The sequence below is a fragment of the Bos grunniens genome, chromosome X (assembly GCF_055505025.1).
Source record: "Bos grunniens cultivar Pamir isolate PY7600 chromosome X, Bosgru_T2T1.0, whole genome shotgun sequence".
NCBI lineage: Eukaryota > Metazoa > Chordata > Mammalia > Artiodactyla > Bovidae > Bos > Bos grunniens.
Window position 1 is genome coordinate 138,888,857 of NC_141194.1, and position 27,765 is coordinate 138,916,621.

General features: G+C 42.2%; 1 protein-coding gene and 1 long non-coding RNA gene across 13 annotated transcripts in view; one reads left to right on the forward strand and one right to left on the reverse strand.

Annotated features, from left to right (window-relative positions):
• Positions 1–15,637, forward strand: part of LOC147341489 (uncharacterized) — a 268,296-nt gene extending 252,659 nt beyond the window's left edge. For all 4 annotated transcript variants that reach the window (XR_015159102.1, XR_015159099.1, XR_015159103.1 and 1 more), the window contains 2 exons: positions 14,786–14,909; positions 15,416–15,637. This is a non-coding gene — a long non-coding RNA (uncharacterized LOC147341489). The remainder of the gene's footprint in view (positions 1–14,785; positions 14,910–15,415) is intronic.
• GRIA3 (glutamate ionotropic receptor AMPA type subunit 3) overlaps positions 1–27,765 on the reverse strand; it is a 310,057-nt gene that overhangs the window by 168,270 nt on the left and 114,022 nt on the right. The gene's annotated exons all lie outside the window — the stretch shown is intronic.

A 27,765-nucleotide genomic window follows, 5' to 3' on the forward strand; every position in this document is an offset into this window, starting at 1 on the left:
ATGCCAATAGCATGTTTTTTTTTAATTAAAAAAATCTAATTGCATTTCTATATAGTACCAACAGATAATATAAGTGTAAACATTAAAACTTACAATAGCATAAAGCAAAGTAATACATTTGACAAAAATAGGCAAAATCTTTTCACTAAAAACATGTCACAGAGATAAGGAACAAATTGATAGAGGCCTTTCCCTTATTTTTCAAAGCAAATCAGGTAATCAAAAATGCCTTTAGATTTGAAATGAGGCCTGATTCTCAAGCAAAGCTCTTCTCCTTTATTAAATCAAGAATAGAAGGCCTGGGTCCAGTGTGTAGTGCATAAAAACAAAATTCTAATTCCCTTCCAAATAAAATTCTTTTTTAAAAATTAATTTCTATTGGAGTATAGTTGCCTTACAATGTTGTGTTAGTTTCTAATGTACAGCAAAGTGAGTTAGCTATAGATGCATCCCATAGTGCATTTGAACCCACATTTTGTTATTTTGTTTTTGCTTTAACCTGATTTAATCATATTTGATTTCCACAAAAATATAGTGATTGTCTAAATTTGAGATGCTAGAGCACAAACTCTTCTGTGTGCGAGGAGTTTGAGATGGGAAGATCAAGGACCCCTCTGTGTTTGCATGTGGATGTCAGTCTGTGGGTTTTATGGAACGGGATAAGAAACAAATATTCACCGACACCCAGCCCAATTTACCCAAGGCAAATTAAGATTTCCCTGAGGTCTTCATTCCTCATAATTGTGTTTGCTTAAGTTTCCTTTTCATTATGCACTGACCCTCAGCACATCTCTTCCTTCAGCTGCCTTATTAGGATGGGACCTTAGCTAATTTGTAGAGTCAGTGAACAGAAGGTGCCCCTGGTGTCCCAGTTCTGTGTCCTTTTCCTCTCCCCCAATACAATTCCTCCTTCATTCTAAATCCTATCCTTTTCTCAGACTAGACTGTTCATGAGTGCTTAAAGCTTCAATTGTGAGCCCCTCCATGAAGAAGCTATGTTTTATTGTTTAAATATTTATCTATTTGGCTGTGCTGGATCTTAGTTATAGCACACAGGATCTTTTGTTCATTGTGGCTTGCAGAATCTTTTTAGTTGTGGCAGGCAAACTCTTAGTTGTGGCATGTGGGATCTAGTTCCCTTACCAGGGATCAAACCCAGGTCCCCTGCACTGGGAGCTTGGAGTCTTAGGCTCTGGACCACCAGGGAAGTCCCAAGAAGTTATGTTTTGAATTAGGATCAAAACCCTAAAGCAAAAGGGCAACCGTTATAGAAGAAATTGTAGACAATAATTTGGTGGGAGAGTATTGTTTGAGGTATACCTGATACCCAAATATCCCACAGAGGAGGCCATTTCCAACTACTTGTCAAGTTTAAAGTTGGCCCTGAAACTAGCAATGCATATAATCCTGCGTTTTCCATTTTTCTTTTTCATCCAGTTCTTCATTATGAACTTTCTATTCCTGCTGGTGAATTATGTCGCCCCATTCTCCACACCATAAACTGAGAAAGTATGTCCAAATAGTTATGTCAGTTTCACTGAGTTAAAGTAAACCTGTTTTGGACTGTCAGCTGAAAGGAAATTTAGAAGACCATCTGGAGTAGATTTGCTTAAGGTCTGGGAAAAGTACAATAGGCAAGCCTTCTGATTCTCAACCACACAAGGTCTGATATAAAAAAAGTAAAGAATAAATAAACAACAAGGTCTTACTGTGTAGCATAGGGAACTATATTCAATATCCTGTGATTAAACCAAGATGGAAAAGAATATGAAAAAGAATACTGTGCTCAGTTGTGTCTGACTCTGCGACCTCATGGACTGTAGCCCTCCAGGCTTCTCTGTCCATGGGATTCTCCAGGCAAGAATACTGGAGTGGGTAGCCTTTCCCTTCTTCAGGGGATCTTCCCAACCCAGGGATTGGACCCAGGTCTCCCACATTGCAGGTCGATTCTTTACTGTCTGAGCCACTAGGGAAGCCCAAGAATACTGGAGTGGGTAATCTTTCCCTTCTCCAGGGGAACTTCCTGATCCAGGAATTGAACCAGAGTCTCCTGCATTGCAGGCAGATTCTTTATCAGCTGAGCTATCAGGGGAGCCCAAAAAAGAATATATGTATAGCTGAATCACTTTACTGTACTGCAGAAATTAACATACCATTGTAAATCAACAATGCTTCAATAAATTTTTTTTAAAGAATAAAAACAACTGAGTGTGGATGGAAGGGGCTGCTACAGTGCTTGTGCACAAATCCTTCATGTTTCTATTTGATAGGTAGATAATTGCCCTGGGATAGGCTGCCTGCAATGCAAACTCACAGAGGGTACGAGTCATCTCAAAGTTTCTCTGTGCACTGCTGCACACTTAATAGATGTCATGGGATGATTGATCATGCCCATTAATAGGGTTTCTTATATAACATTTCCTCACTTGGCTTTTAATCCCCTTGAAATCCATGATTTCCAGCACTGATCACATGACGGAATCTGGCCGCCAAACAAGTGGTGAGCAGTTTGAGTATTAGCAGGTACTTTATGGGCATCTGCAGGAGAGAACTGACTGTAGATCTCAACCAAAGAATGCACTTGCCAGCTCTGGTTTTGTGGCTGTGGGAGAAGGCTTTATGCATTTGGTTAAAAAGGTCCCCTGCCATGCAGCATTGGTGGTACAGTGGTGAGCACAGCAGCCTTCTAAAAAGGGGCTCCGTTTATAGGTTGGGGAAGAAATGCTACCAGTCAGCCACACTTTACCTTCTTCCCAGGTCTGATCTATTCCAAGTAGCACCAAGTGGCCACAATTATGAAGATGGCCCCTCACCTTGCTGCCCCTCCTCCAGCAGGGGAGAGCTTTGAGTCAGTTCCCAGAAGTGGGTATATTTTGCATTGAGCTTTCACATCCTGGGCTTCCCTTTGTACATAATAATTAACATTTGTGGCCTGTGAAATGAATTGACCCAGCTGGAACTTGAGTTCAGAAAATATGTGCTTGCTTTCCATTAAGCAAAAGGCTTCCTATTAGGAAAGTGACTTGCCTGGAAACATTCTTCAGTATTCTCAAGTTTGAGAAAGCAAGGCCAACCAAACCTCTCAGCACTGGGGAGAGGGAGGTATGGATGATGGCTAGCAGAGAGAAGGAAAGGAAATGGAACGTCTGGGTCAAGAATGAAAGGGGGAATTAGATAGACTGGGAGTGTGGCATGGACATGTACACACTGCTATATTTAAAATGGATAACCAACAAAGACCTGCTCTATAGCACAGGAAACTCTGCTCAATGTTATGCAACAGTCCAAACGGGAAAATAATTTGAAAAAGGGTAGATACTTGTACATGTATAACTGAATCATTTTGCTGTACACCCGAAAATAATGCAACAAAGTTAATTACCTATACTGCAATATAAGATAAAAAGTAAAAAGAAAAAAAGACAAAAGGGGTCTGGATTTGATTGCAAAGCTCATGTCAGTTCAGTTCAGTTGCTCAGTCATGTCTGACTCTTTGCGACCCCATGAACCACAGCATGCCAGGCCTCCCTGTCCATCACCAACTCCCAGAGTCCACCCAGACCCATGTCCATTGAGTCGGTGATGCCATCTAACCATCTCATCCTCTGTTGTCCCCTTCTCCTCCTGCCCTCAATCTTTCCCAGCATTAGGGTCTTTTCCAATGAGTCAGCTCTTCACATCAGGTGGCCAAAGTATTGGAGTTTCAGCTTCAACATCAGTCCTTCCAGTGAACACCCAGGACTGATCTCCTTTAGGATGGACTGGTTGGATCTCCTTGCAGTCCAAGGGACTCTCAAGAGTCTTCTCCAACACCACAGTTCAAGAGCATCAATTCTTTGGCGCTCAGCTTTCTTCACAGTCCAACTCTCACATCCATACATGACCACTGGAAAAACTAGATGGCTTGACTAGATGGACCTTTGTTGGCAAAGAAATGTCTCTTCTTTTTAATATGCTTTCTAGGTTGGTCATAACGTTCCTTCCAAGGAGTAAGCATCTTTTAATTTCATGGCTGCAGTCACCATCTGCAGTGATTTTGGAGCCCAGAAAAATAAAGTTCGACACTGTTTCCACTGTTTCCCCATCTATTTGCCATGAAGTGATGGGACTGGATGCCATGATCTTAGTTTTCTGAATGTTGAACTTTAAGCCAACTTTTTCACTCTGCTCTTTCACTTTCATCAAGAGGCTCTTTAGTTCTTCTTCATTTTCTGCCATAAGGGTGGTGTCATCTGCATATCTGAGGTTATTGATATTTCTCCTGGCAATCTTGATTCCGGCTTGTGCTTCCTCCAGCCCAGCATTTCTCATGATGTACTCTCCATATAAGTTAAATAAGCAGGGTGACAATATAAAGCCTTGATGTACTCCTTTTCCTATTTGGAACCAGTCTGTTGTTCCATGTCCAGTTCTAACTGTTGCTTTCTGATCTGCATACAGGTTTCTCAAGGGACAGGTCAGGTGGTCTGGTATTCCCATCTCTTTAAGAATTTTCCACAGTTTATTGTGATCCACACAGTCAAAGGTTTTGGCATAGTCAATAAAGCAGAAATAGATACTTTTCTGGAACTCTCTTGCTTTTTTGATGATCCACTGGATGTTGGCAATTTGATCTTTGGTTCCTCTGCCTTTTCTAAAACCAGCTTGAACATCTGGAAGTTCACGGTTCACCTATTGCTGAAGCCTGGCTTGGAGAATTTTAAGCATTACTTTACTAGTGTGTGAGATGAGTGCAACTGTGCGGTAGTTTGAGCATTCTTTGGCATTGCCTTTCTTTGGGGTTGGAATGAAAACTGACCTTTTCCAGTCCTGTGGCCACTGCTGAGTTTTCCAAATTTGCTGGCATATTGAGTGCAGCACTTTCACAGCATCATCTTCCAGGATTTGAAAGAGCTCAACTGGAATTCCATCACCTCCACTAGCTTTGTTCATAGTGATGCTTTCTAAGGCCCACTTGACTTCACATTCCAGGATGTCTGGCTCTAGGTGAGTGATCACACCATCGTGATTATCTGGGTCGTGAAGCTCTTTTTTGCACAGTTCTTCTGTGTATTCTTGCCACCTCTTCTGAATATCTTCTGCTTCTGTTAGGTCCCTACAATTTCTGTACTTTATTGATCCCATCTTTGCATAAAATGTTCCCTTGGTATCTCTAATTTTCTTGAAGAGATCTCTATTCTTTCGCATTCTATTGTTTTCCTCTATTTCTTTGCATTGATCGCTGAGGAAGGCTTTCTTATCTCTCCTTGCTATTCTTTGGAACTCTGCATTAAGATGCTTATATCTTTCCTTTTCTCCTTTGCTTTTTGCTTCCCTTCTTTTCACAGCTATTTGTAAGGCCTTTTAATTATAGGGGACTGGAATGCAAAAGTAGGGAGTCAAGAAACACCTAGAGTAACATGCAAATTTGGCCTTGGAGTACAGAGTGAAGCAGGGCAAAGGCTAATAGAGTTCTGCCAAGAGAACACACTGGTCATAGCAAACACCCTCTTTCAACAACACAAGAGAAGACTCTACAAATGGACATCACTAGATGGTCAACACCAAAATCAGATTGATTATATTTTTTGCAGCCAAAGATGGAGAAGCTTTATACAGTCAGCAAAAACAAGACCGGGAGCTGACTGTGGCTGAGATCATGAACTCCTTATGGCCAAATTCTGAAATTGAAGAAAGTAGGGAAAACCACTAGACCATTCTGGTATGACCTAAATCAAATCCCTTATGACTATACAGTGGAAGTGATAAATAGATTTAAGGGACTAGATCTGATAGACAGAGTGCCTGATGAACTATGGACAGAGGTTCGTGACATCGTACAGGAGACAGGAATCAAGACCATCCCCAAGAAAAAGAAATGTAAAAAAGCAAAATGGCTGTCTTATTGCAAAGGACTGTAGCTAATCCTGATACAATTGGAAGGCTGTCAAAGGTAATATTAAGGGCAAGATTTTGCCTAGACGATACAGAAGGATGAATGTATACAGTCCTGAAGGACAACGGAGAACATGCTTTTCACTTGAGGAAAAAAGTTTCCTTTGACTTAATACTGTAGTCTAAAAAGTGTTTGGGAAACACTCAAAATGGGATGTGCAAAACTTACAAGGTAAATAAGCATTTTCATGTGCCTTCCCATACTAAAAAAAAGAAGCACACATTATAAAGATATCACCAAGATCAACTCATTTTGACTGTTTTCTTCAATTGAGCTTTTCCAATGGGGGTCTGAGGGTGGATTTAGAAGTATGGAGGAGGTTACAGGACTTGGGCTCCAGGAAGAGTGACTGAATGTTGCCTAAGCTGCAGAGAAGTTAGGTGGCTTTAAGTTTCCAGAATTCTCTGATGTCTCTTAGAATTCTCAAACATGAGAGCCAGAATTTAGCAATGGTCCCAGTCTCTGCATTGTACGAAAGAGAAGCTGAAGTCCAGAGAGAGAAAATGGTTTACCCAGGGGTAGATCCCAACTTGAACATAACCATAACCCTTTTCATGATTTAACTTTCAGTATTAAGGTAAAATGATGTTTCTGCTGCATTTTCTCAACAAAGATTCATTTTGGTATTGAGTAAAAGCTAAAATCCAACAAGAAAATCTTTATGAATAGCCCTTGTAGATTTGCCTACAAGACTTCTGTGACCTTTTTAAGGGCTCTGCTCCTTCGCTGAACACTTTTGCATGGAAGAGCCAAGATTTTACTAGAAAGGTTGAATGTTAGAGCACATCTTCTCCCTCAAATGTGGCTGGGATTCCCATTTTCTGCTGGGGCCCACTGTAATCTACACAGGCTTCAAACCCCTGGCTTAACTCATCCTCATCAGAGCATGGCCTTCTCTAGCAACTTCAATTTTCAGTGATGAACTCTGGCTGTTCTAGACACCTAGAAAACCCTCCTCCCCATCCCATACACCCTTTACCTTAACCATTCATTAAAACTTAGCTCAAAACATATCTCACCAAACAGGTCATCGGATTGAAACGGAGGGAAATGAAGGTTCCAAACTCTCATACCCATTCTCTATTGGCTTGAGAAACTTAGGGTATAGGAGGTGACCACTATCTCTCAGAGATGATGGTATGATATCTTTAAATCATCGTTGGAATAATATATTTTTGGGGGTTACTGTTATGTATAAATTTTGTACTCCCATTTCTCAGATTTTAAATTAAGGCCCCTTTACTTTTGCTGCCAAGTTTGGGACAGGAGTATGAGCTAACATTCATTGAATGACTACTTTGGGCTGGGCACAGTGCTAAGCACTTATACACATTATTATATTTAATCCTCCCAACAACCCTAAGCAGAGGTAGTTATTCCCAGTTAACAGATTAGGAAATAGAGTCTCACAGAGGCACATGTTTATGAATAAAAGCAGATAACTGGTAAATTTTGGAGCTGGCATCTATACTCAGGTTTGGCTTCCAAGCTCATACTCTTCTTTTTCCTCAGCAGTGGCTGAAATTACTCTGTGCAGTTGCCCAGGAAAGACGAAATCATACCTTTTTCTAAGTGTTTCTCCATGACAAGGAGGACTCTAGAACACACTTTTGTACAACTAACTACCTGAGGACACCCCAGGATATTTCAGGCCCACTAGGATGCATACTGGACAGTCAAAATGTAAGTGAATGCTCAACAGAAACACAGGCAGAGTACTCTGGATAATGGCATATCTCTCATGAGTTAATCACCACTTTGGGAGCTGAGCTGATGTTACTAGGCTGGGTGGGTTTTATCATTGTTTGTGCCCCCTGCCTCCAAAGCAGCTGTTTTTGCTTTTCCTAACTTCCCTATTTCTGTCTTATTTTCTAGTTATCAAATCTGAGCATTATCTTTGACTCTTCCATTGCCCTGGGCAAAAATAAAGTCAAATTAGTTCATTCTTTCTGTGTCTTCCCCTTTACATTCCCATTACTACCAGTTATTTTAAAGTTATTTCGTATTTACTCGGGCTAACTGCAACCATCCTTCCCCTTACATCCAAACTGCTCACTTTAACCTTCTCTCTTTTGATTATGTCATAGCCATGCTCACTCTCAAAAACCTTCAAAAGTTTTTCTTGGCCCATAGGATAAAGTCAGAGGAGGTATTATAAATGTTTCAACTTGCTTGAAATCTAGGATTTATCTTCTAAGAAAGTCTTGAGAGGCTTATTCAATTGGATGAGCACGTGGTTGTTCCTTTCCCATTCTGAGACTCAGTTTCTTCAATATTCTATTTTGAGGGGACCCTTGTGGCTCAGATGGTAAAGAATCTGCCTACAATGCAGGAGACCTGACTTCAATCCCTGGGTTGGGAAGATCCCCTGAAGAAGGGAAAGGCTACCCACTCCAGTATTCTTGGGCTTCCCTTGAGGCTCAGCTGGTAAAGAATCTGCCTGCAATGCAGGAGACCTGGGTTCAATCCCTGGGTTGGGAAGGTCCCCTGAAGAAGGGAAAGGCTACCCACTCCAGTATTCTTGCCTGGAGAATTCATGGACAGAGGAGCCTGGCGGGCTATAGTCCCTGTGATTGCAAACAGTCACAGACACAACTGAGCGACTAATACTTTCTAACACTTTAGGATCATAGAAATAGGTATTGTCAGATAGTTTGGAGGATGGATCAAGAGCATTCTATTCTGATAATAGGCAAATGGAGGCTGAGACTTAGAGAAAAGGAAGATAAGATCAAAGAGGAACAGATACAGAAAATTTCTTTCTAAACATTTCTGCTCATATACCCTCATGGTCCCTAATTTGTGTTTCACTTGAAAATTGACCCTTTGGCTACAGCTATGAGAGTAACAAAGAGATGAAAATAAAGTCAGCCCCACTATTAGAGCCACTCTCCTTTGACACCAAAGGTAGAGATTATTAAGAATGTTGGCTGGCCAAGATGGAGGGAAGAGTCTGTGGACTAGAAGAAAGCTAATTGGTCCAAACAGCCATCGAAGCCATGGCCTTGACTTCATTTAGCCAGGATATATACCCCACTGCTGTAACTAGTTGCAAAGGATGAACAAACATATGGCTATGACTGAATTTAGGAGTGCTTCAGCTAACTACAATCTGGGAGGTTTATAGAGGGAGAGTAAGAGTTCAGATGCCGACTCTACTAATGAACTGTTGGGAAACTGCACTGGCTAAAAATGTATTTGAATAAAATGAATCTAATTAGGAACCATGTAGCTAGTCATCATAATGATTGGGTTAGTGGAGGGACTAGTCAACCATGCGCAGAAAGCTTCTGTGCTCATTTAGGCAAAGTGCTCAGTGACAGATGTATCAAAATGGCTGAGCGAGTTCCTCTTGGCTGGAAATTTAATCCCACTGGCTTCTGTGCTAGGTCTTCTGTATCATTTTAAAAGAAACATGGAGTTGTAGGGTACTGTGCAGATGAAAGTATTTACTAAACTCTCCAAGAGATGTAAGTAACTAGCTTAAGAGGGCAGCGGCAGTGGACAAGAGGGAAACAGTTAATGATAAACATTTCTTTGGCTTGAAGACCCCACCAGAGCCGGCAATGGGCCAGTCCAGCTAGACTCGTGCCCATGCCACTATCAGGGAGTGTAGGTGTGGGTCCTTTCTGGATCCTCAAGTAGGCTTGCTTTTAAAACCATCTTAAACTTGCCAGTGTGTTTCAAAACACTGTTTGACAACCCCCTTAGGCCATCAAACATGTTTATATTTTGGATCAAAACCACATAATCACAATGCTCTGGAATCTTCTTAGGGGAACCTTTCCATCTGCAGTGTTTAGCTCAGCAAATATTGGTGTAACAGACCATCCCCTAAACCAAATGCAAATAGTCTTTAAGGTTTATTTTGAGCAAAGCACACAATCAGCAGCAATGCTGAGGAGGAAAGGATTCAGGAATTTCTTTGGGAGAGGGAGAAACAAGGCAGGGAACTTCTCCAGCAAAGTTATATTTTAACAACCCCAGGAGTTAGCCACCCTATGCCTCTGAGGAGAAATGGACTTGCTCTGTCCAGCATGGCATTAATGTGCTAATGATACCTGGGGCCTCCTCAAGGGGGTACATTACTCTCCACTGGGGAGCTCGATAGTACAAAAGGCAGATTTCCTATAACCTTAGAGCTATGGCAACTGCCCAGAACTTAACTGGCCCCACTTGGATAGAAGATTGTTTTTTCCAGCATGAAATAAATGGATTTTGCCTTGGATGATGTAGCTGTTTCCGTTGTCTTAACCACTGATGCAGATCACAGCATGAGTGATATGGCAGTAGCAGCCATCCAGAGCCACTGTGAAAGTGGATGCGATGACTGGAGTGGCTGGACCCCAAATGAGTTTGGCCTGCACGATTGACTTCAGGAAACAGGGCAGGTGCCCAGGAAGGCTCATTCAAGTAACCCAGGTCCCAAGAAAAATAGTCTATGCCAAGGTCCACATTTGCCACACCCTCTGCACAGCTCTGGTTACACTAAAGGATTGTTTTAGCCTCAATATAAAAGGATGCTATCATTAATTGCCGAAAAGAGAGGATGCAGTCTCCTCCAAGCATACAGGTGTGTAGCTCATTCAGAAGATGGTATCTGTCCCTGCTATTTAAAGTGTGACTCCTGGTCCGGCATATCAATGACAGAAGATCCTGAAGATGCTGCACTGACATCTTTGCTGCTTCAAGTATGGTCCTTGGATAGCAACACCAGGCACTACCAAGGCTGCTTGTTAAAAATGCAGAATCTTGGGTCCCACACTCGACTTAAATGAATCAGAATCTGCATTTTAACAAGGATCCCAGGTGATTTGTAATCACACCACAACTTAAGACATACTAGTCTGGTCCTTATTATTGGTCCTTATCTACCAAGAACCACACATTGGATGGTTAGCACAGCTGGATGATTCAGGAGGGAAAGCCCAGGTTTCAATGGAGGTAACGGATGGGAAGTGAACAGTGTAGGGCTAGGAGGGGACAAGGGTATGAACTGACAGAAGTTGGAGATAGACTCACTTACTCAGCCTAGGCCCAGGACAAGCCTGTTGACAACACGCTGAGAAATTTATGCTGATGGCTCTGACATACTGAGTAGCAAGTCAGGGTTCTCATCTACTGGGCAGACCCAGGGAAAATGCTAGCATTCCTGGGCTGGAAGGAGCTCTTTAGTACTTAGTCCAAATGGGCAGCCTGATCTCATCTGTGACTCTCTTGTTGTCACTTTCCCATCAGCCATGGTGACTCACAGGGCTTTTGTTGTTGTTTAGTTGCTCAGTTGTGTCTGACTCTTTGCGACCCCATGCACTGCAGCATGCCAGGCTTCCCTGTCCTTCACTATCTCCTAGAGTTTGCTCAAACTCATGTCCATTGAGTCAATAATGCCATCCAACCATCTCACCCTCTGCTGTCCCTTTCTCCCCCTGCCCTCAATCTTTTCCAGCATCAGGGTCTTTTCCAATAAGTTGGGTTTTCGCATCAGGTGGCCAAAGTATTGGAGCCACCTGATAAGAAGGGCTGTAGCCAAAGAGTTCTTGGAAAGGAGACTAAATATAGAGCGTTGTGCTTTCCCATACAGGTGTGAAGGGCTGCGTGTAGGATAGACCTCAGACTAAATCCTGCAGTCAGGAGGAACAAAAGATCTTGAGGACTGTGCCTAGTCCTATCAGCCTAGACAGCATTGAGGTTATATTTTCATGATGGGATGCTCCAACCTGCTCAGAGGTAGGGAATGGGGAGTTCAAGCCACCAGAGGAAGCAGGGCAGTATTGTTACCCCTCGGTTGTGTCTCTATTCTAGGTGAAATGCTGCTATTCAATTCCAGTTTTTGAAAAACTCCACAAGTTTTGCCTCCAGTGGTCATTGAGAAACAACAGATTCCACAAATCTCCCACATCAAATCTGACCAACTTGAGCTATTCAGTTTTTGTTTTCCTTGGTTTTGCTTCAGTTGCTCAGTCATGTCTGACTCTTACAACCCCATGGACTGCAGCCTGCCAGCCTCCTCTGTCTATGGGATTTCCAAGGCAAGAATACTGGAACCAACCATAAAACCATGAAGATAAAAAGAGAAATGCTATCAGCATCCCCCCTCTAACCCCAGCCCCAATTTAGTCAGCAAGTGCTATGGAGCTATGCAAAATCTTATAGCTGATGGGATATCTGTGTTGATTCAATTTGAAGGTGGTCCTCAAAGCATCCCAAGGTTATTTCAGGAGTGAAGATGCTGTGAGGTCTTTGTCCTTACTTTGCCTTGATGGTGGCTGCTTGGAGATGAAAGCCTTGTAAACTGTTTCCTGTCCCTAGAGCCTAACAGTCCCCTGTGCCAGTTTAATTTGAGCTGTTTGGATTGGAACAGAATGAACAAGCAGAGGAGGTTAATTATCTTAATTAGAAAAGAAGTGAAGCCATGACCCTTCTAGGTCACACACTTAGACAAGCTTCCCCTGGCTCCAAGCTTGGGGCATTAGCTTGTCACCTGAAGGCCCGAGGATACACAAAGCATCCTGCCTCGCCTTCTGCCAGAGTCCCCAGAGAAGAATTCTTTTCAGGAAATGTTGTGTGATAAGCTTGTGCCCGCAGGCCTGAGAGAGGGTTATCTGAAGGTGGTAGATACGTGGGCAGAGCTGGATAGGTACATGTGTGTTGGTTCAACCCCAGGTTCCTCTTCTCTGGAGGGCCAAGCAAGCTCAGTGTGGCTTACTTGAAATGTGGTTATTTCCAAAGCTACGCATCTTTCCCCAAGCCTCTTAATATCCTATATTTAGCTGGCTGAGAATGTTGGTGTCTTTCAGGAAGGTAAATCCTCTGATACTCTGGTGGTCCTTCTTGGATCAATATACTGCTGTTGGGTTTGTTGATCCCCATATACAACACCTTCCTTTTCTTCTCCTCTCCCAAGAACCATCTATTCTTCAAATAGATCAATCCTGCTGCCAGTATAGAACTTGCTTTAGATGGTGCATGTAAAAATTCCTGGCACAGTGCCTAGCACATAGTAGGTCTCATTCAATGTTAGTTTACTCCCTTCCTTCCTACAGGGAAGAATGTCATTTGTTCTGCTCTCTGAGTCTTGTATTTGATGTATGATATCTGGTCAGTTTGTGATCTGGTGACAAAGGGAAGCATAAAGCCTTAGATAAAGCCAGAGAGTAGTGACTGTATAATATTACAGATCAAACTGGCCAATTAGCCTGACATGCCCAACAGATATGTCTAGCACTTGCCTTTGAAATATCTGTGTACCCAAGGGATGAATAAAAAAAGAACTTAAACTCCATCTTTCAAAATAGACCTCAGGTTGTTGAATGATCAATCTGTGGATCTATTACAATGTGCCTTATTCAGACAGAATAGTCCAAGAACATTAACATAAATGACTCCTAACAAAATGATAAAGTGGAGGTCTCAGTAGGCCTTTTAGTCTACCCAGCCCTGCTTCCCTCGGCCTCCCATCTGCAGCCATCCAGTCTACCTGATCTTCAAAGTTATTCTCCTCCATCATTTGCAGTAGAGACTGGGAAGCCAAGGTGTGAATAGTATCGAATAGTGAATACTCTTAAAATACTTGTATTTAATTTTAGAATCTTTTTTATACTTGGTAGTAGAATGTGTCTACATGAGGTGGGAATGAATTTAAATATAAAGACTTGGTGCTCAAGGAAATGGGAACCATCCCAGTTTCTTATAGTATTGGGTTGGCCAAAAAGTTCATTTGGGTTTTTGTTTAACAGCTTACAGAAAACTCCATATGGACTTTTTGGTCAGCCCAGTACTTATTGTGCACCTTGTACTCGCAACTCTCTCCACACTCATCTCTCAGACTTTGCAAGATACTCACCTATGCAGAATTGCCCTCTCCTAAGTCTTCCCTAGTGCAGAGGGGGTGGCTATCAGGTTTAAAAGATAAATGGACAGTAAATAGAAGATGTTTGAGATTTGGGGAAAATAGTTAAGTAAAAATGGATGCTAATGGTCACACTCCAAAGCAGTATTGGTATTGTAGATAACTACCCCTTCTCATTGGACAAGAGTGACACAGGAGACAAGTCTATCAAAGTGTTTATTCTTGGTATAAGAAGTATCTTTTGGATCTGTGTAGGAGAAGGCAATGGCAACCCACTCCAAGTACTCTTGCCTGGAAAATCCCATGGGCATAAGAGCCTGGTGGGCTGCAGTCCATGGGGTCACGAAGAGTTGGATACAACTGAGCAACTTCACTTTCACTTTTCACTTTCATGCACTGGAGAAGGAAATGGCAACCCACTCCAGTGTTCTTGCCTGGAGAATCCCAGGGACGGTGGAGCCTGGTGGGCTGCCGTCTATGGGGTCACACAGAGTCGGACACGAATGAAGTGACTTAGCAGCAGCAGCAGCAGCAGAAAATCTTTATGTTGGGATATAGATCTTATACAGACAATATGGTACTCACGCAATCATTTTTTCTGATTTCTTGGTCTTGTTTATTTTTTGCTTTGTTTTATTAGTTTCCAAGTCTTGGCATCACACTCTTCAGTAACTGGAACAAGTCACTCTCCAGTAGTCAGAATTGGCAGCAGAGTTTTACTTTGTGTTTGGGTGGGTGTGAGTTCACAAGTAGGTCATCAGGTGTAAACTTCATTTGAAACAGAGTTTTTCTTAGAAGAAGCCTGAATCCAAGAAGCCTAAATCCCAAGTTTGCTGACTGTGGTGTAGGCAAGCTTCTAAGAGCAAGTTTTTCTTATGGGAGGAAGTACCAGGTGCTAGATTTATTTGGGGACTGAGTTATGTCCTCAGAAATATTTAATATTCTAGAACTTTCAAGGTTCTCTTTTTTTGTCATTGAAGCTTTATATTATTACCATTTAGGGAAGAGAGGACCAGATATGCGTTTTGAACCTGCTGAGAGTAGGCAGAGAAAATCTAAAGAAGATAAGGCATTTTTTGTTAAGACTGCCACCAAATCCCGAGATTGCCTGTGGCATTATTGACAGTAAGTAAAATCTTCTCTTTATTTATTTTATCTGATTTATTCCAAGAGTCTCTTCTTGCTTTTCAATTAATAATACAAACTTAATTTCAAACTAGCTCTAGGCCAGTATACCGTCTTGAAAGCAGTTGCCAAATTTTCCTTGATTTAATTCTGTCATTAATATTTCTGTGCTTGTCAGATGGATTTTTGTTCTGACATGGTAGTTGGCCTCATCAGCCATCAAAGTGACTCTGACCGACTTCCACAGATGGGATCAGCAAAACCTCTGCCCTTGGTCAACTTGGGCTGAGTCCTCAGCCTGCCTCCTTTGCTTTTGGTACTTGAGAGTCAGTGAGTGAGACTGGGACCCTCAGAGGAACTATTTTCCTTGGAGGTAGATCCTGCTAGAATTACACATAATGCCGAAAATGCCGAGGCCATGCAAAAGATCACAGAGATGACATAATCTCGGAGCATCAGTATGCGAAGCAATTTTAGATATCTAATCTAAGCTTTTTATTTTACAGAGGCACACACTAAGGGCTGGAGGGGAATGTGGCATCATGCTCGAAGAACTGTAGAAGAGGGGGAGGGGAAAAGTGCCTTCCAGTAATGTGTATGGAATTTTCTGGGTACCTAAGTGCTTGATGGAAAGTCCTTGTTGCTGTTATTGAAATGCTACTGAAATGTCTCGAATGCCTGTAAAGCCACTCTTCTTTAATAAATATAACCAAGTGAATACTGTAGAATCTTTCTTGGCGCCAAAAGATTTTGCAGTATCTGAGGTCATCATTCTGAACAGAGATATTCCTTGCCCCAGGAATGGGGAAATTGAAAGTTAGAAGCAGTTTGCCAAATGTGTGCTGACCCTGGAGCAGCCCAAGGAAATGGTCACTTTTACTAAATCTCTAATATCACCTAGTGTTTTTTAAAAATGTTCATTGAAGTACAATTACTTTACAGTGCTGTGTTAGTTTCTACCGTACAGCAAAATGTGTCAGTTATAGGGATACATATACCTTCTCTTTTTTGGATTTCCTTCCCATTTAGGTTGTCACAGAATGAGAGTGGGATTCTCTGAGCTATACAGTAGGCTCTCAATAGTTATCTATTTTATACATAGTATCACTGGTATATATATGTCAATTGCAAACTCCCAATTAATTCCATACCCTCCCCCTTCTTTTCTTTTCTTTTTTTTTTTCAAATTACTCATTTCTTTCCTAAAAACTCTAGGCAGAAATTCTGGCTATTTGAAGATTCTGACCCATCAGACCCTGATCTGATTTTCCTATCAGAAGAGAGCTAGATGTTATTTTGGAACCTGAAATGAGGGCAGATACATGGTATGCATCCATTGGATTCTCCTTGGGCTTAGCACTAAAACTGAGGCCTCTGGGGTTATGGGAGAGTCTCCCTGCAGAGGAAGTGCCAGAAGCAAGTCAGAGTGCTCCTGGGGCCTGGCAGTTAGAAGTTGGGGTAGAGTGGTCAAGGTTGTGGGTCCAAAGAGCTATGGCCTTATTGCAAAGAGTGGCACTAGATCAGTACGGACCCTGCCTGAAATCAGTCATGCAAAGCATTAAGCATGGATGGAATTTCAGGGAAAGAGATGGATCTTTAACCACAACATCTTCCCAGATACACGTTTCAATAGTAAAGCATGTGACTCTCATAAATGATGACAGACTGTTCCCAGCAGATGTGCCAGCAGATGAATTATACAATTTAATTCAACTTAATATCTTTTCCCGTATTACAGCACATTGTCACCCAAACCATGATGACAAAAACTACTTGGAAGTGTCCTTTTATTTCTCTGAACAGTCTCTGACTAGGGAGAATGAAGCCCTCTTACCTGGACCAAAGTGCTTCTCTGAAAACAAGTAAGTGATTTGATGATGTGTGGTTGGTCAGGTGACAAACCGGGGTCCTGCCAGTTACTCCTGAGCAACTGTGCTTCCCGTGTGATTAGTCAGGAGCCTGGACCCACCCTTGCTGGATCCCGCAGCCTCCCTTTCTTTCAAGGTGCCACAGTGTATATCTGAATAAAGTCTCAATGAACTGTGATTAATAGGCTACTGCTGCTGCTAAGTCGCTTCAGTTGTGTCCGACTCTGTGTGACCCCATAGATGGCAGCCCACCAGGCTCCTCCACCCCCGGGATTCTCCAGGCAAGAATACTGGAGTGGGTTGCCATTTCCTTCTTCAATGCATGAAAGTGAAAAGTGAAAACGAAGTCACTCAGTTATGTCTGACTCTTAGCGACCCCATGGACTGCAGCCTACCAGGCTCCTCTGTCCATGGGATTTTCCAGGCAAGAGTACTGGAGTGGGGTGCCATTTTCTTCTCCAATGATTAATTGGAGTTTAAAGGAATTCTCTAGCAGTCCTTGAAAGTAGGAGACCCTTCAAAGGTGACAAAATAGTGAAGGGTTGGCTGTAGAAATTTTATGCTTGAAAAGTGGAATTGAAAACAGTCCCTGGGCACCCAGGCCATCAGAGAGAAATCCCAGGTGTGTAATATTGGACATTTGTCCTTTTAGGTTTAGACAGAGGATGGAATTGCCAAGGGGAAAGCCATTACCTTTGAAATAGCTACTCCACTAGCCTTTCTCTGACCTTTTCAAAAGATTAAAGCTCCTCAGTGGAAACTTCTGATTTACAGGAAAAGATGTCAGTATTAGAACATGTTTTGCTGGTGTTGCTAGCAATATTATTATATCTAAGAAGAAATCAAGGCCCCAGAGAGGAACATGTTTTGGCCAACATCACCCAGCTTCTAAGTGTTGGGGGAGCAAGAAGGCAATCCCAGGACTGGTTTCAAAGCCTGTGCTCTTTCTACCTCACTAGAGACTGAGGAGGAGAAAATGGGTGTGGATGAAAGATGCTTTCAAAACTGTAAAGAATATATTGTGGTTGAAAAGAATTTAAAGACCATCCAATTAGTCTTCTTTCACATATATGGAGGCCAGGGTCCGAAGAAGGCTACTGACTGACTCAAGGTCGCAGGGAAGAGAGCTTACCCCAATTTTAACACCACATTCATCTTCTCTGAACAAGAACCTAGGTAAAAAAGAACCAAAATCTATTCTCTAGTCTAGTAACATCTGATTCCATAACTAAAACATGATTCCAAACCATCCTGAACACTTACAATCTGTCTTTTGAAGGTGTGGTTTATATAGGAACTCTGTTAATCACAACATGCACTCATCAGAGCCCAATCCCTTGATTCTGGGCCTTGGGGACAGCCTGTACCCAGACTCTTGTCAGCTATCTAGGAAGCTCCTGTCACTGGTTATAAAGTTATCCAGGCAGAAGAGTATGAATTGTTGGGTAAAGCCATACCCAGTTGTTAAAAACCGAAAGTTTTTTATGAACTTTGTTTCCAATGGTGACATTTGCTTGACACTTATATGAAGACATCACAACAAACATTTCCAGCTAACTGTCTAATTCTTGCATAGGCCCAGCATCCACAGCAGGATTTGGTTCACAGGTCATTTCAGAAGTTTGGGTTTAGGATGGCTTTCTTCCTCTCACTCTGGGGGGACATTTAAAGGTATGTATCACTACGAACAAAGCTAGTGGAGGTGATGGAATTCCAGTTGAGCTATTTCAAATCCTGAAAGATGATGCTGTGAAAGTGCTGCACTCAATATGCCAGCAAATTTGGAATACTCAGCAGTGGCCACAGGACTGGAAAAGCTAAGTTTTCATTCCAATCCCAAAGAAAGGCAATGCCAAAGAATGCTCAAACTCCTGCACAATTGCACTCATCTCACATGCTAGTAAAGTAATTCTCAAAATTCTCCAAGCCAGACTTCAGCAATACATGAACTGTGAACTTCCAGATGTTCAAGCTGGTTTTAGAAAAGGCAGAGGAACCAGAGATCAAATTGCCAACATCCACTGGATCATCAAAAAAGCAAGAGAGTTCCAGAAAAATATCTATTTCTGCTTTATTGACTATGCCAAAGCCTTTGACTGTATGGATCACAATAAACTGTGGAAGATTCTTCAGGAGATGGGAATACCAGACCACCTGACCTGCCTCTTGAGAAATCTGTATGCACATCAGGAAGCAACAGTTAGAACTGGACATGGAACAACAGACTGATTCCAAATAGGAAAAGGAGTACGTCAAGGCTGTATATTGTCACCCTGCTTATTTAACTTATATGGAGAGTACATCATGAGAAATGCTGGGCTGGAGGAAGCACAAGCTGGAATCAAGATTGCCAGGAGAAATATCAATAACCTCAGGTATGCAGATGATACCACCCTTATGGCAGAAAGTGAAGAAGAACTAAAGAGCCTCTCTCTTGATGAAAGTGAAAGAGGAGAGTGAAAAAGTTGGCTTAAACCTCAACATTCAGAAAACTAAGATCATGGCAACCAGTCCCACCACTTCATGGCAAATAGATGGGGAAACAATGGAAACAGTGTCAGACTTTATTTTTCTGGGCTCCAAAATCACTGCAGATGGTGATTGCAGTCATGAAATTAAAAGACGCTTACTCCTTGGAAGGAAAGTTATGACCAACTAGATAGCATATTAAAAAGCAGAGACATTACTTTGCCAACAAAGGTCCCTCTAGTCAAGGCTATGTTTTTTCCAGTGGTCATGTATGGATATGCGAGTTGGACTATAAAGAAAGCTGAGCGCTGAAGAATTGATGCTTTTGAACTGTGGTGTTGGAGAAGACTCTTGAGAGTCCCTTGGACTGCAAGGAGATCCAACCAGTCCATCCTAAAGGAGATCAGTCCTGGATGTTCATTGGAAGGACTGATGTTGAAGTTGAAACTCCAATACTTTGGCCACCTCATGCGAAGAGTTAACTCATTGGAAAAGACTCTGATGCTGGGAGGGATTGGGGGCAGGAGAAGAAGGGGACGACAGAGGATGATGGCTGGATGGCATCACTGACTCGATGGACATGAGTTTGGGCAAACTTTGGGAGATGGTGATGGACAGGGAGGCCTGGCATGCTGTGATTCATGGGGTTGCAAAGAGTCAAACACAACTGAGCGACTGAACTGAACTGAACTGAACAGTTATGAAGGTGGATTCTTTACAAAGAGTGTTCTCTTTCTAATACAAATACAAAGCAGTGTGCCAGTTCTAGCTCTACCACTTACAAGCTGTGGGACTTTGGAAAAGGTATTTAGTTTCTCTGTGACCCTGTCTCCCCATCCATAAAATGGAAATAATAATATCTGACATGTATTGGATAGTTACTATGTACTAGTTATTGTTCTAAGTGTTTCATATATATCTACTCCTTTACTCTTCATGGCGCTTCCTCAGGTGGCGCTAGTTGTAAAGAACCTGCCTGCCAGTGCCTGCATTGGGAAGGCCCCCTGGAGGAGGGCATGGCAACCCATTCCAGTATTCTTGCCTGGGGAATCCCATGGACAGAGAAGCCTGGTGGGCTACAGTCCATGGGGTCACAAAGAGTTGGACACAACAGAGCAATTTAGCATGCGTGCCCTCCTCATAGGTGAAAGTGAAAGTGAAGTTGCTCAGTTGTGGCTGACTCTTTGCAACCCCATGGACTGTAGCCTACCAGGCTCCTCTGTCCATGGGATTTTCCAGGCAATAGTACTGGAGTGGATTGCCATTTCCTTCTCCAGGGGATCTTCCCAACCCAGGGCTCAAACCCGGGTCTCCCGCATTGTAGACAGACGCTTTACTGTCTGAGCCACCACGGAAGTCTCATAGGTAGGCACTACCATTATCTCCATATTATAGGGAAGGAAATTAAGGCACAGTTTAAACATCTGCCTGTGATCATACAGCTAGTAAATAGTAAAGGCAGGATTAAAACCCAGAGTGTCTGATTTCAGAGCTCGTGGTACTCAGGCACTACACTATACCTAACTCACTAAGTTAATGTAAGGATGCATGTGTGAGTGCTCAGTTGCTCAGTTGTGTCCAACTCTTTGCAACTGCATGGACTGTAGCCCACCAGGCTCCTCTGTCTGTGGGATTTCCCAGGCAAGGATACTGGAGTGGGTTGCCATTTCTTCCTCCAGGGGATCTTCCCCACCCAGCGATCAAACCTGGGTCTCCTGCATTGCAGGGGGATTCTTTACCATCTGAGCCACCTGGGAAGCCCTAATGTAAGAATAAGTGGGATAATATTGGGTTGGCCAAAAAGTTCCAACCTAGTATGTTAAAAAGTGAAACCTAAGACTGACAAAGAGAAGCACTTGATAAACATTAGCTCTGGTTACCAGTTTCCCTTACCACTCCAAACATTGCCTGGTAACTTGTGAAAAACTCTATTTCCAAAAAGCTTCCCTAAATCACCCAACCCACTTGAACTTCCCTATGCATTATTGCAACATAAAGCACACAGTTTCGGACTAGATTATATATTGTCCTCAGAAAAGATTGTGTCTTTTCCTTCTTCTATATCCTCAATAGAGCCTAATAAGCCCAGAACGGCTCAAGAGGTGTTTGTGGACTGGAATATGCAGTGTGACTCTTGGTGTGTGGTGACAGGCCCAACAACTGTTCCCCAAGCTTTCTTGTGCAGGTGACTCATCAGAATCTTGTAAATGTGGATTCTGATTTCATAGGTCTGTAGTGGACTCTACATTTCTGACAAGCTCCCAGATAGTGCTGAGGCTTCTGGTCTGTGAATCAAACTTATAGCAAGTCTGTAGGGCACAGTGTCTTTAGGGTCTTCTCTGTAATTGCTATGTTTTAGTAGAGGTGTGCTTGAATCCATTTAATAAACTGAGGTATATAAAGACTCACACATCACAATATAAGGTGAAATCAAGCATTTTATTCTCATGGAATAAAAAGTAATAGGGAAATGTGAAGCTGGTCATGAATAGCCATTCAGTTAAGAAGCCCTCATGAAAAAGCTGACTACATGCCAAGCTTTGTACAAATAGTTATTGTAGACAATATAAAGATGAGTTTAAGGCATAGGCTATATATTGCCATGTGGATTGTCAACTTTGGTAAAGGCTTCTGCTTTCTACTCCAGTGAACTAAGTGGACTTTGCATGTCCAAATTGAAATTTGGAAGGGAGGTAGTATAATTATTTATTTGTATGCAAGAATTAGTAATGCCAATGAAGACCATCTAGATTCACTGATTGTATTTAACACTGTATTTTCCACTGTTTATTATTGGAGTAATTTTGAGTCAAAGTAATTTTGGAGGGAACACAGTGTAATTTTATCTAAAGTCCCAGTTTTATCTCAAGTCCCTGGATGTTTTACCCTCTTGCATAATAGCAGGAAATACAGACTTTTAAATGGTATAGAGGTGGGTTGGAAGATGGGAGGGTGCTGGGAACAGGAGTGGGGAGAGGAACCCACTCATGAGCACAGAGAAAGAAAACAACAGCCAAGACATTTATTTACATACTTTTCACAAAGTAAATTAACTAGGGGCAGCACAGGCTATAGAGAACATAGTTCAGTAGTAAGAACATTGGGCTGGAAGTCAGGAGACCTGCAATCTAGTCTGCTTTCTACATTGATCTAGTGTGAGACCTTGGGTAAGTTGCCTATGTCTCCAAGCCCACCAAGTAGAGTTAATCATAGCAGTCTTGGTGATCAGATCCATAGATATTATTGGATTGACCAACAAGCTCATTTGGATTTTTCTGTGAGATGTTCCAGAAAAACTCAAATGAACTTGAGGATAACCCATGGCCAGGCAGAAGTGGTATAAAAAGTCAAGGTGGTATATAAGCAATTATTGCACATCCATTTGCATCAAAAGTTGTACTTCAAACTACGTACATATATGGTGGAAAACCAAGGCTCATTCTCTCTTTATTCCAAGGTGGGAATGGGAGAAATACTGTTTCACTTATAGAATATCCTTTTATGCTAGAGAAGGAGTCTTTCCCCACATATAGCTAATTTTAATTACACATTCCAACACTTTGAAGGATCGAGATAGAAAAGATGTTTAAGAGATTGAGCCCTCTCCCAAGCTTCCACCAACTATGTCCTTGATCTCAAAAAAAAAAAAAAAGTAACATGAGCCTTACGTAAGAGGCATGAATTGCCTCTTACGTCTAAAAACTGGAGTGTGCCCAAAACCCAACCAGAACTAACAAATGTTTCTGATCAGTCTGCTCCTTAGCCAACTAGGGTTTTATGGGAACAATTATTCGTTCCCTTTCTTATAGATCCTGATTCTGACTCAGTGAGCATCTGGCTCCAGCTTTGGAGCATGACACTTAAATCATAATGTCCTTTGGATGGTGCTCCTCTTGCGGGGTGACTATAACTCAGAACACTTCCTGGGTATGCTATTTAAATATCCAACTCAGCATCCTGCGATATAAAGCACCCCTCCATGCCATTTGTTATGTTAGGTGCTGGGAGGCACGGCTCTGATTCTGGGGACTCAAATGTATAATAAATCCGACTACACTCTGCTGGCAGTGCACATAATTATAAAATATGCAGAATGCTTGTTATTAACTAGTCTCATGGAGAAAGATCTACTGTGCCGTGAAGGATATATTTTGGAATAGAGCTACAAACAGTGATTGATTTTTTAAAATTCATGTCTCTCCTATCCCTTTAATCATTCAACCTTTAAGAACTAGCAAACATTTATAGACATTTAATGAATGGGAAGCAAGGTCCATTTGCAAAGGCTGATAAAAATTATTGTTTGCCTCTTAAGTGAAGATTAAGTTCCAGCTTTATTTTTAATATGAAATTATTTAACATAGCATTTAATGGTATCGATGCAGAAATAGAGACCAAAATATAAATCAGCTGGAAATTAACAAGCAAGTCTCCTAATAGTTATAAAAACAATGAAAGGCATTTATAATCTTTAACTGTTTGAATCCCAATTGGATAGGCTATCATTCTTCGGCTGATATTTATTCCCAAAAGACAAGCTTTCATGTATACTGAAAATAAAACAACAAAGTCACCAAAACATACACACAATTCCTTCTGCAGTGAGGCTACAGCAGTTAAGTGTATATAAGATCCTTGTAGAAGAAGGAATGCTCATAGGGATTGACCAGAAGCCGTAAGGATGATGCTAGACTCCATTGTAGTGAGAAGCTGCAGGCATGCAAGAACAGATATAGGCTTTGCTCAGTGGATGCTGGCTCAGAACCTTGGGAAGGTGCTTCCCAGGATGTGATGCTACTGGTCTCCTGTTTCAGGAAATATTATAAGCCATAACTACAGATATGCATGCCTTCATCATGGCTTATTCCTTCTCTCAAAGGGAGTCTCTTTGGGCATAGGAAATTCTAGAGCTAACTCCTATTAGTGCTCAGGGACTTCTCACTGGAGAGTCAAGGTTTCAAGTCATCAGAAATTACAGTTTCCTAAGATTAAGGAGCCTCCAAGCACTTGCTCACCTGGGTAGTGGCTGATTTCTTGGAAGTATGAAAGGGTGTCTATAACTTTATCAGGTTATTCATTAAAGGGGCACTTGGAATTCAGCTACCCTCAGTTTCTGCTGTTCACTGCTGATTGGTGACAGTCTCTTCTTCTGTCTGACTGTCTGTCTACCAGAGATTGGTGTAGTTGTTATGAGAAGACTCTGAAGTCTGACTGCAGAAGTTTATTGCCCAGCTCTGCTACCTGTTAGCTACATGACTCTGGGTAAGTTATTTAACCTCTCTGTGCTTAAGTTTCTTCATTTTTAAAATAGGGATAATGATAACTGTACTTAATGCATTGGGTTGTCAGGATTAAATAAAACAGTGCCTATAAAGCACTTAAGCCAGTCTCTCCTCCATTAAAAACAGCTAATAGATGTTGGGTTTTCTTTTTTTAAAATTAGGAATCTTTGGCTACAAGGGACAGAAACCTGACTTAAACTTACTCTTTAAAAAAGGGCATTATTGGCTTGCTAATCATGCTAAATCTCTCCAGTCATGTCTGACTCTTGCAACCTTATAGACTGTAGCCTGCCAGGCTCCTCTGTCCATGGGTTCTCTAGGCAAGAGTACTGGAGTGGGTTGCCATGCCCGCCTCCAGGGGATCTTCCCAACCCAGGGATAGAACCTGTGTCTCCTGCATTGGCAGGCGGGTTCTTTACCACTAGCACTGTCTAGGAAGCCCAAATTTTTGGTCACTTCCCATGGCATGTGGGACCTTAGCTCCCTTACCAGGGATTGAACCCACACCACCTGCACCAAAAGGCAGGATCTTAACCCTTGGACCACCAGGGAAGTATGTAACCACAAAATCTAGAGGTCAAATGGTATTAGGACTCAGTCTCTTTATCACTTATCTTTTGCTTTAAAATATCAAATTGGGACTTGAACTCTCTGTGCCTCCATTTCTTAGTCTGTAAAATGGGATGACAGTCATAATAATAATAAATCTGCTTCATAAGATCATTGAGAAAATTTAAGGAGTTAATGCATGTAAGGTTGGAGAAGGCAATGGCAACCCACTCCAGTACTCTTGCCTGGAAAATCCCATGGACGGAGGAGCCTGGTAGGCTACAGTCCATGGGGTCGCTAAGAGTTGGACACGACTGAGCAACTTCACTTTCACGCATTGGAGAAGGAAATGGCAACCCACTCCAGTGTTCTTGCCTGGAGAATCCCAGGGACAGAGGAGCCCGTTGGGCTGCCATCTATGGGATCACACAGAGTCGGACACGACTGAAGCAACTTTGCAGCAGCAGCAGCAGCAGCAGCATGTGAGGTGCTTCCAATGCACCTTGGTACACAGCAGACCTTATATAGGTGTTAGCTATTATTAGCTTTATTGTCACTATTATTTTAATATCCAATGTTTTTTCTTTCTGTATCTTCCCTTTACCTATGGAGATTCCTTCTGTCTTTTGCTTCTACCCTCAACTGCTTCTTTTCTTCTCCTTCCTATGTCCTTTCCCTGGTGGTAGTTTAGTCACTAAGTTGTGTCTGACTCTTGCAACCCCATGGACTGTAGCCTGCCAGGCTCCTCTGTCCATGGGATTCTCCAGGTAAGAATACTGGAGTAGGTTGCATTCCCTTCTCCAGGGGATCTTGCCAACTCAGGAATCGAACCTGGATCTCCTGCATTGCAGGCAGATTCTTTATCAACTGAGCTACAAGGGAAGCCCATCCTATTTATCGTACTCCCCAAGTTACCATCACCCTCTATACCCACCAATTCCAGTCCCTCTATCCATAAAGATGTTATGTTGACTTCATACCAGGTCTGGGCAAGCAACAGCATAGGAGACGCACAGATTAGGAATGAATACTTGTATTTATTCCACTGAGCTTCTGCCCTTCTACCAGCCATATCCTCCCCCTCAAACTCCTTCATGCAATCTTTCATGGTTTGGATTTATTGGGTACTTTCTATAAGTAAAATAAGACACTGCACTGGTAGCTTTGTTATACTCTGCTTCACTTAAGATGAACCCATTTGCAGGGCAGAAAAAGAGATGCAGACATAGAGAATGGATGTGAGGACACAGCGCTGAAGGGGAGGGTGTGATGAACTGGGAGATTGGGACTGGCATATATACATTATCATGTGTAAAATAAATAGCTAGTGGAAAGCTGCTGTATAGCACAGGGAGCTAAGCTTGGCACTCTGTGATGACCTAGAGGGGTGGGATCAGGGGGGAGATAGGAGGGACGCTCAAGAGGGAGGGGATATATGTATACATATACCTGATTCACATCATTGTACAGCAGAAACTAACAGAACATTATAAACAATGATACTTCAACAAAGAAAGAAATGGCCTGAAGAACCCAGTATGGATATACAGTTCTGATTCAAACAGAAACTTCACAAGGACAAGTGTCAGGACTGTCTCCTCATTCCAGGGCCGTGTTACTCCCTGGCTCCCCTCTCAGCACCACCTCTCCCCTGTGGCCCCCTCTTCTTCCTTGCCTAGACTTCCTTCTAACACTACAGTAAGTTCTGCCTGGGCCCCAAATTACAAACCGTTTCTTCGCTATTCCTCAAAAGAAAAACGTGCCCATTTTATGTGCCTTAACTTGGGAGCCCTGATCTCATCTATGTGACAATTGGCCAATCAGATAAACTAATCCCAGGTAACATGATATCCTTCCCACCCACCACCAGGAGGCTCTGAAGAAACAACATTAATGGGATTTTCACCTAAATAGACCATGGAAAATGAGATCTGTGGGCAAGAAGTTCCTTTTCAAATCACATCCAGTAGGTAGTTTTGTCAACCTGCAGGAAGGTTGACCTTGTAGAGTCTAGCAATGTGATGTTACTGGCCACTCCCAGACTTCTCCAAAGTCCTTTTCCTTAATGCCTTTTCTAAAAACAAATGCTGCTGAGCTTGGGTTTCAAAGTATACAGATTATCTGGTTGGCTCCATCCACATCAAAGCAGCAAAGATCCTTTCTTTCCTGAGAGTCATTTATTCATCTTTCCTCAGGGAGAGAATCCCCAGGAACAAACCCTTAATTGAAATCATTCTAGAGCTCTTAATCATTTTGCCTTTCCTTTTTTTGAGAGGCAGAGGTGTTCAGAGCTCGTTTTCAGGTTACAAGAAGTCCTTTGTACTGACCAGTCAGCAGCAAGCAGGATGAAATTGAAGGCTGGGTGGATAAATGTAGGGAGGCGAGCTGGCACCTAAGGTGCCTGTGTCATACTGCGGTCCATAGTTGGAACCTATTCGGCAGTCCATCTTCAAAAGCAATTTGCAGTACATCCAGGCACAAATCCAATTAAAAAGCAGAAAGGGATTTGCATGCATAAAATAACTCTGATGCACAGCTTTAAAAAATGACCCTGATAGCTAAAATTCAAAGTCCTTTCTTTGTGAAGGTCCCTATCTGGAGTGCGTTAACTGATGTTCGAATCCCTGCCCCAAAGTATCTGAAAGATTAGATGAAATTACACTCTCAAAGCTCAGTGCAGTGTGGTGG